Source organism: Triturus cristatus, chromosome 2_1, assembly GCF_964204655.1.
Source record: "Triturus cristatus chromosome 2_1, aTriCri1.1, whole genome shotgun sequence".
Taxonomy (NCBI): domain Eukaryota; kingdom Metazoa; phylum Chordata; class Amphibia; order Caudata; family Salamandridae; genus Triturus; species Triturus cristatus.
In genome coordinates, this window is record NC_140581.1 from 539,862,569 (window position 1) to 539,879,429 (window position 16,861).

At 45.9% G+C, this 16,861-nt stretch overlaps 1 long non-coding RNA gene across 1 annotated transcript in view; it reads right to left on the reverse strand.

Moving 5' to 3' along the window:
• Positions 1–6,893: 6,893 nt before the first annotated feature.
• Positions 6,894–16,861, reverse strand: part of LOC146865605 (uncharacterized) — a 51,082-nt gene continuing 41,114 nt past the window's right edge. The window contains exons 2-3 of the long non-coding RNA XR_014976658.1: positions 8,531–8,675; positions 6,894–7,053 (exon numbers count right to left, since the gene is read on the reverse strand). This is a non-coding gene — a long non-coding RNA (uncharacterized LOC146865605). The remainder of the gene's footprint in view (positions 7,054–8,530; positions 8,676–16,861) is intronic.

Sequence of the window (16,861 nt, forward strand, 5' to 3'; positions counted from 1 at the left end):
CGCCACAATTTGAATGTTGGGACTGGAAAAAAGAGGAAAGGTAAAGTCGGGGAAGAGATATGCAAGGTTTGCAATTTCGCTATTATGCCTTTGTTGAAGCCGTCTGAGTCAGCCGTACCCTTTCAACAGCTGGAACAGAGAGGCGGGGACAGTATTAAGGCGGGCTATATCAATTGTAGGTCCCTTCCCAAGCATGCTGACGACATATGGTTAAGTTTAAAATGTGAAGCCTGGGATATAGTCTTTCTGACGGAAACTTGGCTGAGAGAAAGTTCTCAGCCGGATATTGCGTTGGCTGTCCCCTTTGGATACAGACTAGTGGCTGCAAATCGAGCTATGGACCGAGTGGGAGGCGGGGTAGCGATCATTGTACGGGATAAGTGGGACGTCTCCTTCAAGAAGTTGGAGGAGTTTGGTCCCATTGAGGCCTTATCCTTTAATGTCTCCTGCCCTTCCTACCCCATAATGGCTGGCCTACTGATATATAGGCCACCCTCATCTCCTGTTAGGTATCTAACTGGTTTGTACGAGTGGATTAGTAGCTCAGTTTTAAATTTCCCCTCATTCACGGTCTTAGGGGACTTTAATCTCCATGTGGATGATAGTGAAAGTGTGGATGCCAGTAAACTTATTGGTACGCGTCAGGGGTTTAATCTTGTACAGAAGGTGCAGAGTGCTACTCACAGAGGAGGTCATATGTTGGACCTGGTGTTTACAAATGACCTGACCCTGGTAATGAGTTCTCCTCAAGAAGTTACCTGGTCTGACCATTATTTTGTTCCTTTTTCTTTTAAAAGAAACTATAAACCCAAGACAGGCCCTCACGCTATGATTGAGACTAGAGATTGGCGGAAGGTTTTGCCAACTACCTTTACTTAAAACTGGGGAATGTCTCCTTCCCACCTTACGGGGGACGTCAATCAGGATGTTATAGCCTTTAAGAAGCAAGTAATCCAAAATCTAGATAACATTGCTCCGAGGGTGTTGAGGAATACTGTTCGTAATCGTCCTTCCGCCCCATGGTTTACGGATGATCTTAAAGCTAGAAAGAGTGCCTGTAAGAAGCTGGAAAGAGTCTGGCCTTAGAAAGCACGCCAACTCCCACAATCAGATTAACATTCACACAGCTTTCTAACGGCAGTTATCTGGTTCTTAATAACATGGACTGCTACGCAATGTGAACTGGCATACCGTATGTCCTTACTGTTTCAAACCGGATAACTTCCTCTGGCAATCTCTATTCCCACCCACACAAAGTAACTCCCAAAGTTCAACTTGGCCTTCAATACCTACTTTGAAAACAGATTTTATTAAACGGAGCAAACTGAAAGTGCTTTTGTTTCAAACAGAAGTGTCCCTGACTTCTCCAAAAGTAATTTATCAACTGCAGATAGCACAAACTTCAAGTAAAATACACTCCCTTTTAAATACGAACCTCCCATTACACTTTGTGAATTTTCAACACATCTGACATTTAAGGTCTGGCACACTTTTTTAACATTGTTTCCTTAGGCCTTCTCACAGGCTTTCAAACTGTTTTTAGTCTAATACCAGACTTCATTCATTCGATCATCTCTGGAATAACAGCAACAGTGCCCATAATTCTCGCTCTGTTTGCGGCCATCCTACTACTATTTTAGCTAGTTAAAAATGGCTACAATCACTGTGGTAACAAGCATGTCCGACAGAATATGCCTCTACACAAAGCTACATCAATACCGTGATAAAATGGAACAACTTTTCGGCTGCCTACCTCTATCCATTATCGGAGCCAGCGACAACATGACATTTATTTATACATTTCCAACCTGCGTGCAACCATCTTTTTTATTGCAAAACTTGCCCAATCAACTGGCGAATGGATCTATGCCTTGCCAATATCCCAGCAAACGCTCCCGATATCCAGCAGGTTAAGGAGTATCTTGAAAACCATGAACTTGATTGTTCGGGCAGTGGAGCAATGGCAGATGCAATGCAAAAAAGTATCCTGGCGGAATGGGATTTCTGCGCAGCCGCGAAAGATCTCCTGCAATGTGCGACCTTGGACAACATCGCAGGTTGCCTGCCAATTCAAATTGCCGCTCCAACATTCGAGGAACATTACTGTCCCTTCGAGGATATGAATTGGGTCGCTTTGCTTTTCTCACACTATGGCAACAATCGCCTCTTGGAACATTACGCATCTCAAGCCGCTGAAGAACTTCCGGACTGCAATCTCCAAGACTTGCAAGAAATTAACTTTATTCTTGGATTGATTTTTTTCCAAGTTTTTTTACTTTTTCCTATTACATTTTTAATACACTTCAATTGAACTATTTTCATATAATAACTTTCTAAGTATGCTTAGGCATTTGAACTCTGTTTTCATTATTGGCCCTTATGTCTCCACACTAACCAGGGATGGATGATGTATGGCCAATGCAAATACACTATTTACTTGCTAAATTAGCCTAAACCCGACTTCCTTTTTGAAACCATATCTATTCTTTGTGCACAGGTCTCTCTGCCTGCCTCTTATCCACAAAGCCCTTTCACACAAATTAGCTCATCCTCAGCCTCTGCTCACGAACTGGCGTTCAAGATAAAAAAACATGGCATTGTTTAGGAACTAGTTGGTACAGTATGGTAATCGTATCCTACCTTTATTTTCATTCTACAATTTACAGTCATTCATGTCTAATAGGTATTGTTTATGTCACATGGAACTATAACATGTAATGTGGAAATGACTGATGCAGAAGCTCAGGTTTGAATACAGCAAAAGCGGTTGGAGTTTGCCTCAGCTGGATGCCTTAGCTCTTGCACCAGTGGGTCCATTTATGGCACTTAAATAAAGACACTTTTTATGTAACTTGCAGACTCCATCGCTTTATCCCACACAGCCACTTTCTTAAACACACCTGATTTCACCATTTGTCTTCTGTGGCATTGCAACATTCTGCATTAAATTCTTCACGATTAATTCTTTATTCCTGCTTGCTAAAACACTCCATTCGAGTCTTCAGACTGGTAGGGGTGAGTAGTTTGCTTCCCACTCCCGCTGTAGTCTAAACCCATACTAACACCACTTGCACAGCTATGCTACAGCGGCCAGTATGCTACAGCGCCCAGAGCACATCAGTTTACAGCAATCAGCTCACGGTTTCATCCCCGAGTTTACTGGCACCTCATCTCAGCACCATCTCACTCTGGTCAAAACAGCACTTTCACACCGCTAGGAGTGAATACTTCACTTCACACTCCCTGTATAGCACACCCTTACCACCCCACAGAGCTCACAGCGCTATAGTCTAAACCATACTAATACCACTTGCACAGCTATGCTACAGCGGCCAGTATCCTACAGCTCCCAGAGCAATCAGTTTACAGCAATCAGCTCACGGTTTCATCCCAGAGTGTACCGGCACCTCACCTCAGCACCATGTCACTCTGAGCAAAACAGCACTTTCACACTGATAGGGGTGAATACATCGCTTCACACTCCCTGTGTAGCACACCCTAACCACCCCACAGAGCTCCTACCCTCCTCTTTCCTACTCTTTTTGCCCTTTTTTCCCCTTACTCACTTCAACGGAATCACAAAATGGCTGCCAACACTTCCTAGTTGCAACCGCTTGCACCGCTCGCAGCCAGTATGCAGCAAGCTTGTGCTCGTAATGCTTCAGCCAATCACAAGGCAGAATTCCCAAATATCGATATCTGTAAATTTCAATATTTCTCCAAAACTACTGAACGGATTTACACCAAATAAACAAAAGCGTTCTTTCTAGATCGAGACCCTTCTCCCTGCCAAATTTGGGGTAATTCTGTTCACCCGTTCGACCTCTAGCCTGGTCTAAAGTTTCCTATGGAAATTAACATGGAGAAAACACGTTTTGGGACCCCCCATTTTTCTCAGCCCCGCCCCTTGACGAGTCACCCCCAAACTTTCAACCTAGGAGCTGATATGAACAAAGATTTTTTTTTTTTCCTAACTTTAACGTTCCTGTAACCTCTGTTTTCTTCACTGAATATATATAAATATATTCACTGAAAAAAACGAAGGTTACAGGTACGTTATAGTTAGGAAATGTAATTTAAAAAACCTTTGAAGTTCACTGAAAAAAACAGAGATTACAGGGACGTTATAGTTAGGCTCAGATTTCACATGCACAATTCCAGAGAAATTCAGATTTATAGTTAGCGCAGCTAACTATAACTTGCGCCCCCACAATGCACTGCTTATGACCTCACATATTACATCACTCATGACATGGTCATGGACATCAATGATAACATCACTGATGACTTCTCAAATGACATCACTCATGACATCATCCAGTGACTATGAGAGTGTTTAAAATGGTTATGAGTGTTAAAGATACATAACAAGGTGTATTGATCAATCAGTGGCTGAGTGAGTATCTGAATGAATGATTCAGTGGCTGTGTGACTGACTGTATAAGTGAGTGATTAGGTGTCTCAGTGAATGTGTGGGTGAGTAACATGTGTGAAAGTCTGAATCTTTCTGTCAGTTGGAGTCTAAGTGGTTGTGTAGGTGTGTGAGTGGGTACGTGAGTTTCTGTATGGGTGAGTGATTGGTTGTCTTAATACATGTATGGGTGTCTCAACGTTTGTGTGTGTAGGTGGCTGAAGGGATGTGTAACTGCCTGTATGGATGAGTACATGGGTGAGTCAGTGGCAGTATGGGTCAGTGAGTGTGTGTGGGTGAAGGGCTGTATGGGTGGGTGATTGTGTTTATGAGTATATCAGTGAGTGATTAGCTATGTCAGTGGCATATGGGTGAGTAACTGCACATGTGAAAGGCTGTATTGGTGAGTGTTGAAGTATATGAGTGAATGTATGTGAGACTGATTGATTGTGATAGTGGTCATATGGGTGAGTGTGAGCTTGTGTCAGTGACTGTATAGGTGAGTGAGTATGGGTTAGTATCTGTAATAATAAATGAGTGGGTGTGTGTATAACTGTATAGGTGATTAAAGGGATGTGTTTTTGACTGTATAGGTGAGTGAGTAGGTATGTGAGTAGCTCTATGAGTGACTGACTGTGTTAGTGACTATGGATGTATGAGTAGATATATCAGTGGCTATATTAGGGAATGAGTTGATGTATGAGAGGTTGTATGGGTAACTAAGTGGATGCATGTGTAGACCTATGAATCAGTGAGTGGGTATGTAAGTACTGGTATGGGTGTGTCAATGGTTTTGCTAATGCTAGTGTAGTAGTTGGAGTGGGTGTATGAAAGGTTATTTTGGGCTGTGAGTGGGTATATTAGTGATTCTGTGATATATCATCATTGATGTCATCAGTCATATCACTGACCATGTCATGAGTGATGTAATATGTGAGGTAATAAGCAGTACACTGCGGGGGGTGAGTTATAGTTAGTTCAACTAAGTATAACTGCTGAATGTTCTGGTTTTGTACAGGTAAAATCTGAGCCTTACTATAATGTCCCTGTCACCATTGTTTTTTTCATGAATTTCTAAAGTTTTTTTAATTCTATTTCCTAATGATAACAGCTGTGTAACCTTTGTTTTTTTTTTAAGTAGCAATGTTGTATGCAGAGTGTTGGTGAAAGGGGGTAGGGCCTCCAACTAGCTCTCAGGAATCCTGCTGTAAAGGACTTACAGAAAGTACCAGGGGGGCTTCTTGGTCCCCAAGGTCCCTTAGCTTTTAAGAGAACTTCATTCCACAACCAGGTCTTTTGCTATCAGAGCACTTTACATGAGCACCAGTTTCATTGCAGAAGGACACATTCATTTTTTGGTAGACTCTGGGAGATTAAATAATTTGCCAGGAACCACAGGGAGTTGAGCGTTGTTGCCAAGACTGTAACCTGGTTCCCCAGCTTCAAGGTCAACCGCTCTAGCCATAAGGCTATATCCTCTCCCCAGTAGTGTGCCAGGAGACACATTTGCAGAGTGGTGCAGAAAGGGGATGTGGCCTCCGAAGACCTCTTAGCAAACTGACTGTGTGGAATTGCTGGAGGTAACAGGAGGGGTAATTATCCCCCAACAACCCCCAATAGCCAAGGGGACTTCATGTACCAACTTGTACAGGGCCAGGAGGCACATTTGCAGAGTGGTGGAGAAAGTATGTCATTAATGATTGCACAGTTAGTGCCAGTATAATTCTATGAGTGCCATTGCCAAGGACACACTGCAAATACCAGGTGTTTTTGACAAAGTGTAAAACACATATATAGACACATTTTACATAAAGTTACAGTGTAGCTACTTAGTAAGATACTAATTGAACTTTCCCAATGTATACGTTTTTCGAAATAACTACATCAAAGATGCATTTTCCTTCTTCACAGCAACACTGAAGTTCGCAATGACATCAGTAGTCACAAAACCAAATGACAAAATGTGAAACAGATATTCATACATGTTTTGAGTCTAGCTGTTTAGTAACATAATTGTTCAACTTTATTTTAAAAATACATTTTACAAAAACAACAATTTCGAAAAATAACTTTCAACAACTGAAATCACAAATAGAACATAACTACAAAACACACCTAAAACTACCCATTCTTACCCAAACTCAACAGGAATCAAAAACTTCTCCAAAACTTGTACAATACACACTCTGTGAAAAGATCTACTCTAGAGGGACGAATACAATCTATTCATGTGGGATGACGTCCATGGTCTATCATCTTAAAAACTAACATAGAAAACATCTCTAACTGGCAATCAAGTAGAGGGAAGCTGGGGGACCATCTACATCAGCGGCACCAGCAACAATTGTCACATGACATTGTCAAGGGGTACAAATAAAAACAATTTTTGTGGGACAACGTCCATGCTTTAACATCTAGAAACATACCAAAGCAAAAGTGTAATAGCAGCAAGAAGGCAACGCAAGGCTGAAGGACTCTGAATTTCAATAGCAGCCACAACAACACTGGAACAGAGAGTCCCTTCAGCGGTCCAATCTCAGCTTCCAGATTTAGCTCCCCAGTTTTCCGAATGGCATCATACTGCATGGATTGTGGAGTTGTATTGAGTGCTGGAGAGCAGTCCATAAAAGCCCTTCACAATGCTGCAAAGAATCATCAATGTAAACATTTTTTGGGGCCCTAAACATGTTTTTTCACGTTAGCAGGCATTTTATTATCATACCAAATGGGTATCTTATAGCTATGTGATGTTAATTTTTTATCTTCTAATTTATTTTAGCACTAGTTACATGTAACTTGCCGTATGGACAAGTCAAAGCATTCTTCTACAAAGAAATACACAGCTACCTTTGTCCAATTATCATTATTTACTTTTTCACTTTTTAAATACAGTTTGTGTGTAAATCTTCTAATGAGTGCATCGACTACATATACAAACCTATTCTGGTTTTTAAGACCACACTGTGACAAATTTTGTAATCTCTTCTTCAAAATTATCAAATGTAATATCTGTGTCCTGTTCTACAACTCCTCCTCTTAACAACTCTTCATTTTCCTTTGAATCCTGATGAGGACAAAATAAATGAAACTGCAAATCATCGCAAACCTTTTCTACATCTGTTACAGTAGCTTACAAGCTTACAAAAGTGCTCTATTCATTTCCCCTAAACATAAAGCAGGTGTTTTTACATAGTAAAGCCTCCTGACTAAAGTTTGCATTATTGAGTGGTGTACAACTAACATCCTGAAATGATGAAAAGTGCTTCAGCGCACTTTGTTTGATAAACAAGCTAGTGAGTGTTCCTGCAAATTTTTATGCTTTCTAATCTTGCAAGGATCCAATCCTTGTAAAGTATTTATTTTCTGTTTTAAGCTTCACCTTGGAAAGAAATGTAGTCATTTCCTTAATATATCAATGAATTGCTATCAAATACTACAAACACTACTACAATTCCATTATTCCATTTCTTCACAGGTGCCTGACTCCACCGTCTTTGTACCTGTTCTCCAATAACTTCTTCTACATTTGTAGGTAAAATCACCTTTTTCACTATAGGAATACCATTCTTCATTTCATAACATTGTCCTCTGTAATTAATAGCATGAACTAATCTATTATCCTGGAGATAGCTTTCTTCATTAAAGAAAGTTTCTGTACTAGAAGTATGTATGTATTCTCCACTAAAATCTATACAAAAGTTAATTCTATTCACTAATCTTTTTTTCTGGTTTTGTGTCCTCTAGTACAACACCATTTTGATAAGAGTCTTCATTCTATTTATAATCAAAATAGAAACCTTCATCTACAAAGCAAATGACTTATCAACTACTCTCTCAACTCTTTCTCTCTGTTTCATTGCATGTCTCCTTCTTCTATACTTCTTGATATTTCTCAGTAGATTTATAACTACTCTACTGTGAAACATCCTTGCTCTGATTTCTTTCACTGCTTTTATCTCCTGTTTAAGGTGTATACATCTTTGTTACATTCTTTCCTGTTCCTACTATATAGATTGTGTCCATTGGTATTCTTTCTCATGCTATGAATTTTATTTTCATTATCTGATAATCTTTGGAAATGTCCACATATATTTTTTAAAAATTAATTTGTCCTCTTACCAATAGCTTTTTTTTTGTTCACCCCTTTTTCTTCATTTACCACTTTTGGGTCTCAGTTCTGCATAGATACTGTACTTGTACATGTACTTTACTTTTCCCTCTGAACTTCTGTATGCAATCTGTCTGTAATTATGCAGATATTGTTCTGTAAAAAGAAATATATGTATAAAAAAAAAAATTCTAGCCAGTGTACGAGCTACTTTACTAATGGCTTACATAATACAAAAACGCTTTTTTATGTTATGTTGCAGTTTTAAATGTACAAAGCAACCTACCTGCAAAACTTAATTTATTACTTACCTTATAGTATTAAAGCACGTTCTCCTACAACACAGCTGCACCATATCTCAGTTCTCACGTATACACTATAAAAGCCCACTTTATCCCTTATGTACTTAATTTTTAAATAAACATCCATCAAAATGTAAAAGTACATACAGTTTTGAACTTTAATTTTTTAGGAGTTAAGGTAATGGAGAGCTTGAATTGGAAAGACCAGCTTAGGAAAAGCACGTTACTACTCGAGCATAGAGCAAATGCTATCGGCAGGTTGCATAGACAAACAAGCTCTTGTGCTGTCTCGCAGGCCATAGAAGTTTATCGCGGCAAGGCACAAGGGGCTGCTCTATATGGAGCTGAGTTATGGGGACATGCTGATGTCTCCTTACTCACTGCTGCAGAAAATACATTTGTGAGACGGTTGGTCTCTGTCCCTAGCAACACACCACCAACTTCCCTGTTCTTTGATTTAGGACTTAAAAGAATAGCAGATCTAGTCGCTCTTAGACCACTTGTCTAATGGCTTCAAATATGGCTCACCCCCGAGCTAAGGGAATTTAGAGATTGTCTCACTGAAGTGCTCTCTACTAGAGGAGCCAAGTCGATATCCTGGGTCGAACACTTTTCCAACTGGTTAAATAAGCTGGGACTAACAAGATTATAAACTAACCCGGACAAATATTTTTTGCAAAATTGATGTTAACATCATGAAATCAAGCTACAGGGTTTACATCCAAGATAGTTATTCTAATAACCAGCAAGTAGGTACATTGACAAACAGATTTTTAGACATTTAACCATTTTCTCGTTTTGAGCAATTCTTAGATTTTTTATCCGCTCCTTTAGCTAAAAGTCTTTATTTTCGCTTACGATTTGGTACTTTACCCTTGCAATTTCTAACTAACAAATGGCATAAGGTCCCAAACCACAGTATTTTCCCAGTGTGTGGCTTGGAAGACGAGGATAAGGTGCATATATTATTTTTCTGTCTAAGCTATCTTGACCCACGCCGGAAATGGATTATCCCCTTATGTCATAACCTGAAGGTGATTAAATATTTAGTGGCTTTTAGAACTTCAAAAAGTGACACCACTCCTGTTATTGTCAATGCTGTGAGAAAATTCCTACAGGTAGTCTGCACCAACATAGAAGGCTTCTGAATTGGATTCCTAGTGTTTAGATAAATTCTTCTTTTAATCATTGTCTGCTTTTAATCAAGCCAATTTTTTATAATAAGTAGAAAGATACATTTTACATGTTAGTCTTTGCTTGAATTGCATATAGCCTTGCCTGATCTCAGCTTTTGTTTTACATGCTAGTAATAATGGAAGGGAAGGAAATCTGAATAGTATCTCTTTAAAAAAAAGGAAAATTAACTTTGTTGAAAGATATTTTAAAATGTACCTTGATGTATTTATTGCAACGTTTTGTGTTTGTATACTTTGATGGTACTTGGCTACTGAATAGAGTTTATCACTGCTACTCTTACAGTGTCTCAATACTGTAAATCCCAAAACACAACATAGGATCTATTTCTGTGCCACTCTACAACTGTGCCACCAGTACATTTAGGTGCCGATCACGATCCGGTAAAAAAATTCCCCGTACGACTCGTATCCGGTCTTTTTACCGTACGAATCGTACAAGTGCCGTACAAACTGGCAATCATGATTCGCATGGGAAAAAGTCCATACAAATCGCATTGGGAATCATTCCCCACACGTCCTCGGGTCGGAAAATGTGTCCGACACGTCCCCGGACGATTTACCATACAAATGTGAAAAGTGAAGTCCGACCGCGGAATTACGATCCATCCCGTGCGTCCGATGTTACAACCGTATGGAAAAAACACCGTCCGCACCGAACTCCCATAGCAACCATGGAGACATGTGCCCGCATACGCGCCAAACACCCCCCAGCCCTCCTATGTACGAGTCGAATCCCCACCCGTGTATGTACACCCGTGTATGTACGAGACGTACCCCCATCCGTGAATGTATGGAGCATACCCCCACCCCAACCGTGAATGTACGACCCGTACCCCCACCCGCGTATGCATGGAGTGTACCCCCACCCCAACCGTGTATGTACGGACCGTACCCCCACCCCAACCGTGTATGTACGACACGTACCCCCACCCGCGTATGCATGGAGCGTACCCCCACCCCAACCGTGTATGTACGGACTGTACCCTCACCCGTGTACGTATGGAGCGTACCCCCACCCCAACAGTGTATGTACGACCCGTACCCCCACCCGCGTATGCATGGAGCGTACCCCCACCCCAACCGTGTATGTACGACCCGTACCCTCACCCGCGTACGTATGGAGCGCACCCCCACCCCAACAGTGTATGTACGACACGTACCCCCACCCGCGTATGCATGGAGCGTACCCCCACCCCAACCGTGTATGTACGGACCGTACACCCACCCCAACCGTGTATGTACGACCCGTACCCTCACCCGCGTACATATGGAGCGCACCCCCACCCCAACAGTGTATGTATGACACGTACCCCCACCCACGTATGCATGGAGCGTACCCCCACCCCAACAGTGTATGTACGACCCATACCCCCACCCGCGTATGCATGGAGCGCACCCCCACCCCAACCGTGTATGTACGGACCGTACCCCCACCCCAACCATGTATGTACGACCCGTACCCTCACCCGCATACGTATGGAGCGTACCCCCACCCCAACAGTGTATGTACGACCTGTACCCTCACCCGCGTACGTATGGAGCGTACCCCCACCCCAACAGTGTATGTACGACCCGTACCCTCACCCGCGTACATATGGAGCGTACCCCCACCCCAACAGTGTATGTACGACCCGTACCCCCACCCGCATATGCATGGAGCGTACCCCCACCCCAACCGTGTATGTACAGACCGTACCCCTACCCCAACCGTGAATGTATGACCCGTACCCTCACCCGCGTACGTATGGAGCGTACCCCAACCCCAACAGTGTATGTACGACCCGTACCCTCACCCGCGTACGTATGGAGCGTACCCCCACCCCAACAGTGTATGTACAACCCGTACCCTCACCCGCGTACGCATGGAGCGTACCCCCACCCCAACAGTGTATGTACGACCCGTACCCCCACCCGCATATGCATGGAGCATACCCCCCCCAACCGTGTATGTATGGACCGTACCCCCACCCCAACCGTGTATGTATGACCCGTACCCTCACCCGCGTACGTATGGAGCGTACCCCCACCCCAACAGTGTATGTACGACCTGTACCCTCACCCGCATACGTATGGAGCGTACCCCCACCCCAACAGTGTATGTACGACCCGTACCCTCACCCGCGTACATATGGAGCGTACCCCCACCCCAACAGTGTATGTACGACCCGTACCCCCACCCGCATATGCATGGAGCGTACCCCCACCCCAACCGTGTATGTACAGACCGTACCCCCACCCCAACCGTGTATGTACGACCCGTACCCTCACCCGCGTACGTATGGAGCGTACCCCCACCCCAACAGTGTATGTACGACCCGTACCCTCACCCGCGCACGTATGGAGCGTACCCCCACCCCAACAGTGTATGTACGACCCGTACCCTCACCCGCGTATGCATGGAGCGTACCCCCACCCCAACAGTGTATGTACGACCCGTACCCCCACCCGCGTATGCATGGAGCGTACCCCCCCAACCGTGTATGTACAGACCGTACCCCCACCCCAACCGTGTATGTATGACCCGTACCCTCACCCGCGTACGTATGGAGCGTACCCCCACCCCAACAGTGTATGTACGACCCGTACCCCCACCCGCGTATGCATGGAGCGCACCCCCACCCCAACCGTGTATGTACGGACCGTACCCACACCCCAACCATGTATGTACGACTCGTACCCTCACCCACGTACGTATGGAGCGTACCCCCACCCCAACATTGTAAGTACGGAGCGCACCCCAGGCCCCAACACCAGCACCTTCACACAACATCGCGCATGTACGAGTCGTACCAAGCCAGACACAAGGACAGCACTGTACAACAAAATTCCCGAAGTACACACCGTACACACGCTAAAAATGCACGTACACAACCAGGACAAAGCAAAACAACACAAGAATACACCATTCGAATGGCACAAAGCCACAAAACATGTCCAACAAGCACAAAAACAACACATTCACTGACCTGCAACTGCCAAAATCCAAAACAGAGGCCCAAAACACGACCACTCCTTATAACACACCCACCCAAACTTCAAACACAGCCACACCCACCAATCGACCAATAAAAAGGGCCCACACACACAAACCATGAGCCTTTGCAACAGACTCACTGCTGCCAGACCCCACAGACAACCTACAGCACCATACTTGAACCTTTACTACACCTTACACTTGCACACCTTCACACACACACCTCCACAAAAACCCCCTCATCACATTCACACACACACCTGCACAACCACACACACACCCCCACAACCATCCACACCCCCCCCTCCACACCCACACCCCTCACCATGCCCACTAACAAGAATCCAAAGTTCACTAGTCGAGAGTTGGAGGTCCTTGTCGACAAAATCCTCAGAGTCGAGCCACACCTCTTTGGAACATTGGTCAGACAGACCTGCATGACCGAAAAAACAGCCATGTGGCAGAGGATTGCTGATGCTGTGAATGCTGTTGCGGCCACCAGAAGGACCAGGCATGAATGCCAAGCCAGGTGGTACGATCTGCGGAGGAGGGTCCGAGCCAAAATTGACCGGCAACCACAACCAGGCCAACGTCACTGGAGGAGGGCCGCCCCGCAGAACCGTACACTACCATCCCTGAGAGGAGAGGGTGATGGCCATACTGCCGGTGGTGTCAGTGGACGGATTAGACGGACTCCGAGACCCGGGTGAGTACACAAACAACTCACCTCACATGGGGGGAACGTCATCCACAACCAAACTCACAAACAGGCATGCAACCACCCCAAGCTATTGCATGACTCAACCACACTCCATGAACACGCACATGCCACTGGCGCCACCATGCCCCATGCACCCAGCTGGACAATGCAAAGTCACAGGCCACAGAAAACACCAACACAAGACACGGTAAGCCGGATGGCGGGAGTGTGGGCCACAAAAATCACATAGTGCAACTCAGAAGCAGACAACACTGCCCCCTGCCCATATGGCCTAGGTCACAGCCAGACAAACAGTGTGTCCCCACACAGGAAAGACTTGCCAGCAAATGGCAGACGCCTTGCATTAACACATGGGAGTGACGGCACGTTTTTGCACATGACAGCAGCTAATGAACAGCCAACACTGTGAAAGAGTGGCAGCACACACCACCACAGCAGCAGCGCAGACACAGACCCTACACCCAATGGGTGCCTGCTGATCAGAAACAAACTCACATCAACAAGCCAAGGGCCAGTCAAAGATCTGCAAAAAGTGTGTGCTTAGGAAGCTGGGCTGAGGTGACAGAGGGTGACACACAGAGGGAGGGAGAGGGGGAGAGATAGGGAGGGAGACACAGGGAGACGGACAGAGGGAGGAGGCTGACACACAGAGGGAGGGAGAGGGGGACAGAGAGGGAGTGAGAAAGGGACACACAGGGAGACCAATTCAGCCGTGGGGGGTGTGGTAATGTCTGCTCGTCAGCAGGTGGACTGCGTGCATGTAGACAAGGGTGGCCAGTGCCTGAATCCCCCCTCTTCTCCATGGCAAAACACTGGGCCATGTGTCAACCTGTGCACGAGCACAACGCCAGCTACCTGCATTATCTAAGTGTGTGGAACAACTCCATGTGCCCAAGTACAGTACAACACGGAAGGCGCCAATGCATGGCTCGCCACACCTGCTCATTCCACTGCTGACTGCAGTCACAATTGACGCAGCAAGTAAGATTGTGCCACACATAGGTAAAGTCGCAAAAGCTGTGGCCAAGGGACATACCCATGCACAAGTGCACTGTGAGTGGAATGCAAGACATATCCAAATTCCCAGAGGAAATGTGCCAACTTAGAAACGAATGAAACATGGATGTTGCATGGAACAAAATTAACATGGTCTCTCTCACACACAGGTCAACGTCATGGATCACCCCCCAACACTGGGGGGGGAAGACTCACAGGACCCGGCTCGGCGGGATGACGGACCCACCGGCAGCGACGACTCTCACCACTCTGTGGACGAACCCGACCCCGACCAACCTGGCCCCTCTGGTGTCCAACCACCTGCAGCACCTGCGTCAGGTACAACTGGGCCAACCACCACCCCCACTCCTGCCACATCCCAGGAGACACCCAGGATCCCTGCCCCACCACCACAATGCAGCCAGGCTGGCCAGGAGGGACACGGTGTACCGGGCACCCAGGAGGAGGCAGGCGACAACGCCAATGCCACCCCTCAGGGGTCCCAGAGACCCGATGTGCCCACAAGGGCAGGCCAGGTGCAAGTGGGCAGGGGTGGTGGGAGTGGAGGACGGAGGAGGCGCGAGCCTGACCTTTTGGCTGGGGAACCGGTATATTCCCATGTCCGAAACATCCTGGACACATACTGGCAGGACACCATGGGCATGGCCCAGGTTGTGTCCGTCCTCGAGGAGATCAAGACCCAGCAGGCCCAGCAACATGCGGAGCAACATGCCTGTCTACTGCGACACCAAGGGCGGATGGAGGACAGACAGGCTGAGCTCGTTACGGTGTTCAGGGGAATTCACAGTACACTCCGCCGGATAGCCGACAACATAGGCAACCCTCCCTGTGCCATCAGGCGTAGAACATCACCACCCACAGGGAGGGATCAGGAGGAGGAGGAGGAGACATCCGACGGAGCATCCCAAACATCGTCACGGCCTGCTTCTGAGGGTCCCCGCAGGAGGGCGGGTCGTCCACGGAAAAGACCGTGAGGGTCAGCGCAACAGCACCATCTCCCAGGGCACCTGGCCCACTGGACCAACAGCAGCACAGCAGCAAAAGACATTCTCTGCCACATGGACTTGCTGGTCACTGTCTGACCAATGTTGACAAAGACTGTGGCATGGACTCTGAGGATTTCAAATGGCAAGGACACCAACTCCCCTAGTGAACCTTGGATTCCACACACCCGGAAAGCCCCTCATGTCATACCCCCCCCTTACCCCAACCAAAATAAAAAGTTACACCATAAAGAGAAGATGCCTACATATTGCATTATTACCTTACATGTGTCTTGTAAAGTCTAACCATGCCTGAGTTCTCATTTGACTTCAACCATCCATACCCTGGGGCCTGAGTCTGGCACAGGACACACATGGGTCACATTGTATTAGGCAAGACAGACATGGAGCACCATACACACCCGTGATGGGCCCAACCAGCTGAGGGGGTGGCCGCACAACCGTGCCGACAGACATATTGAGTACAGCGACAGCCATGCGCAGAGGTCAGGGATCATGTGGAGTGTCCTGTGGGGCACCCAGGTATGTGTGGACAGGTGGCAGAACCATGTCCTGCAAGCTTGAGTCAGGTGGATGCAGAGAATGGTGGGCTGGCCAACGTTGGATGCATGGGGATGGCACATGTCACAATACCCACACAGTCATGGACATCATGCACAATACACAGTCTAATCCCACACAAACAGCTTGCATCTTGCTACTCTACACATAGACACATAGCCACTATCACGGAAAACCATGCCAGACATGCCGGATGCACTGTGGCAACACACCAGCATTGACTGAGAAGAGGCACCTTTGATGCATAGGGACACCTTTATTAGTCATGTATTCGGGATTGCAGAGGCAACTCGGAGTACACATGAACGGGTCATGTGGAGTAACATGTGGGTCCAACACTGGAACCCCCCTTCTGCAGCACAAATGTGTGATAGCCATGGAACTGGCACACAAGTGTCGGCTAACAGCTAAACACCCCCTGCTGCTCACGGAGAGGCTGCCATACACCATTGATCCACTGATGTGGAAGTCCCACACCATGTCAAGCCAATGCAAACCGTATGTGTCCGAGGGCAGTGTAACACACATTGATGCCATCATCACAATCCACAATCCCATCACTGATGA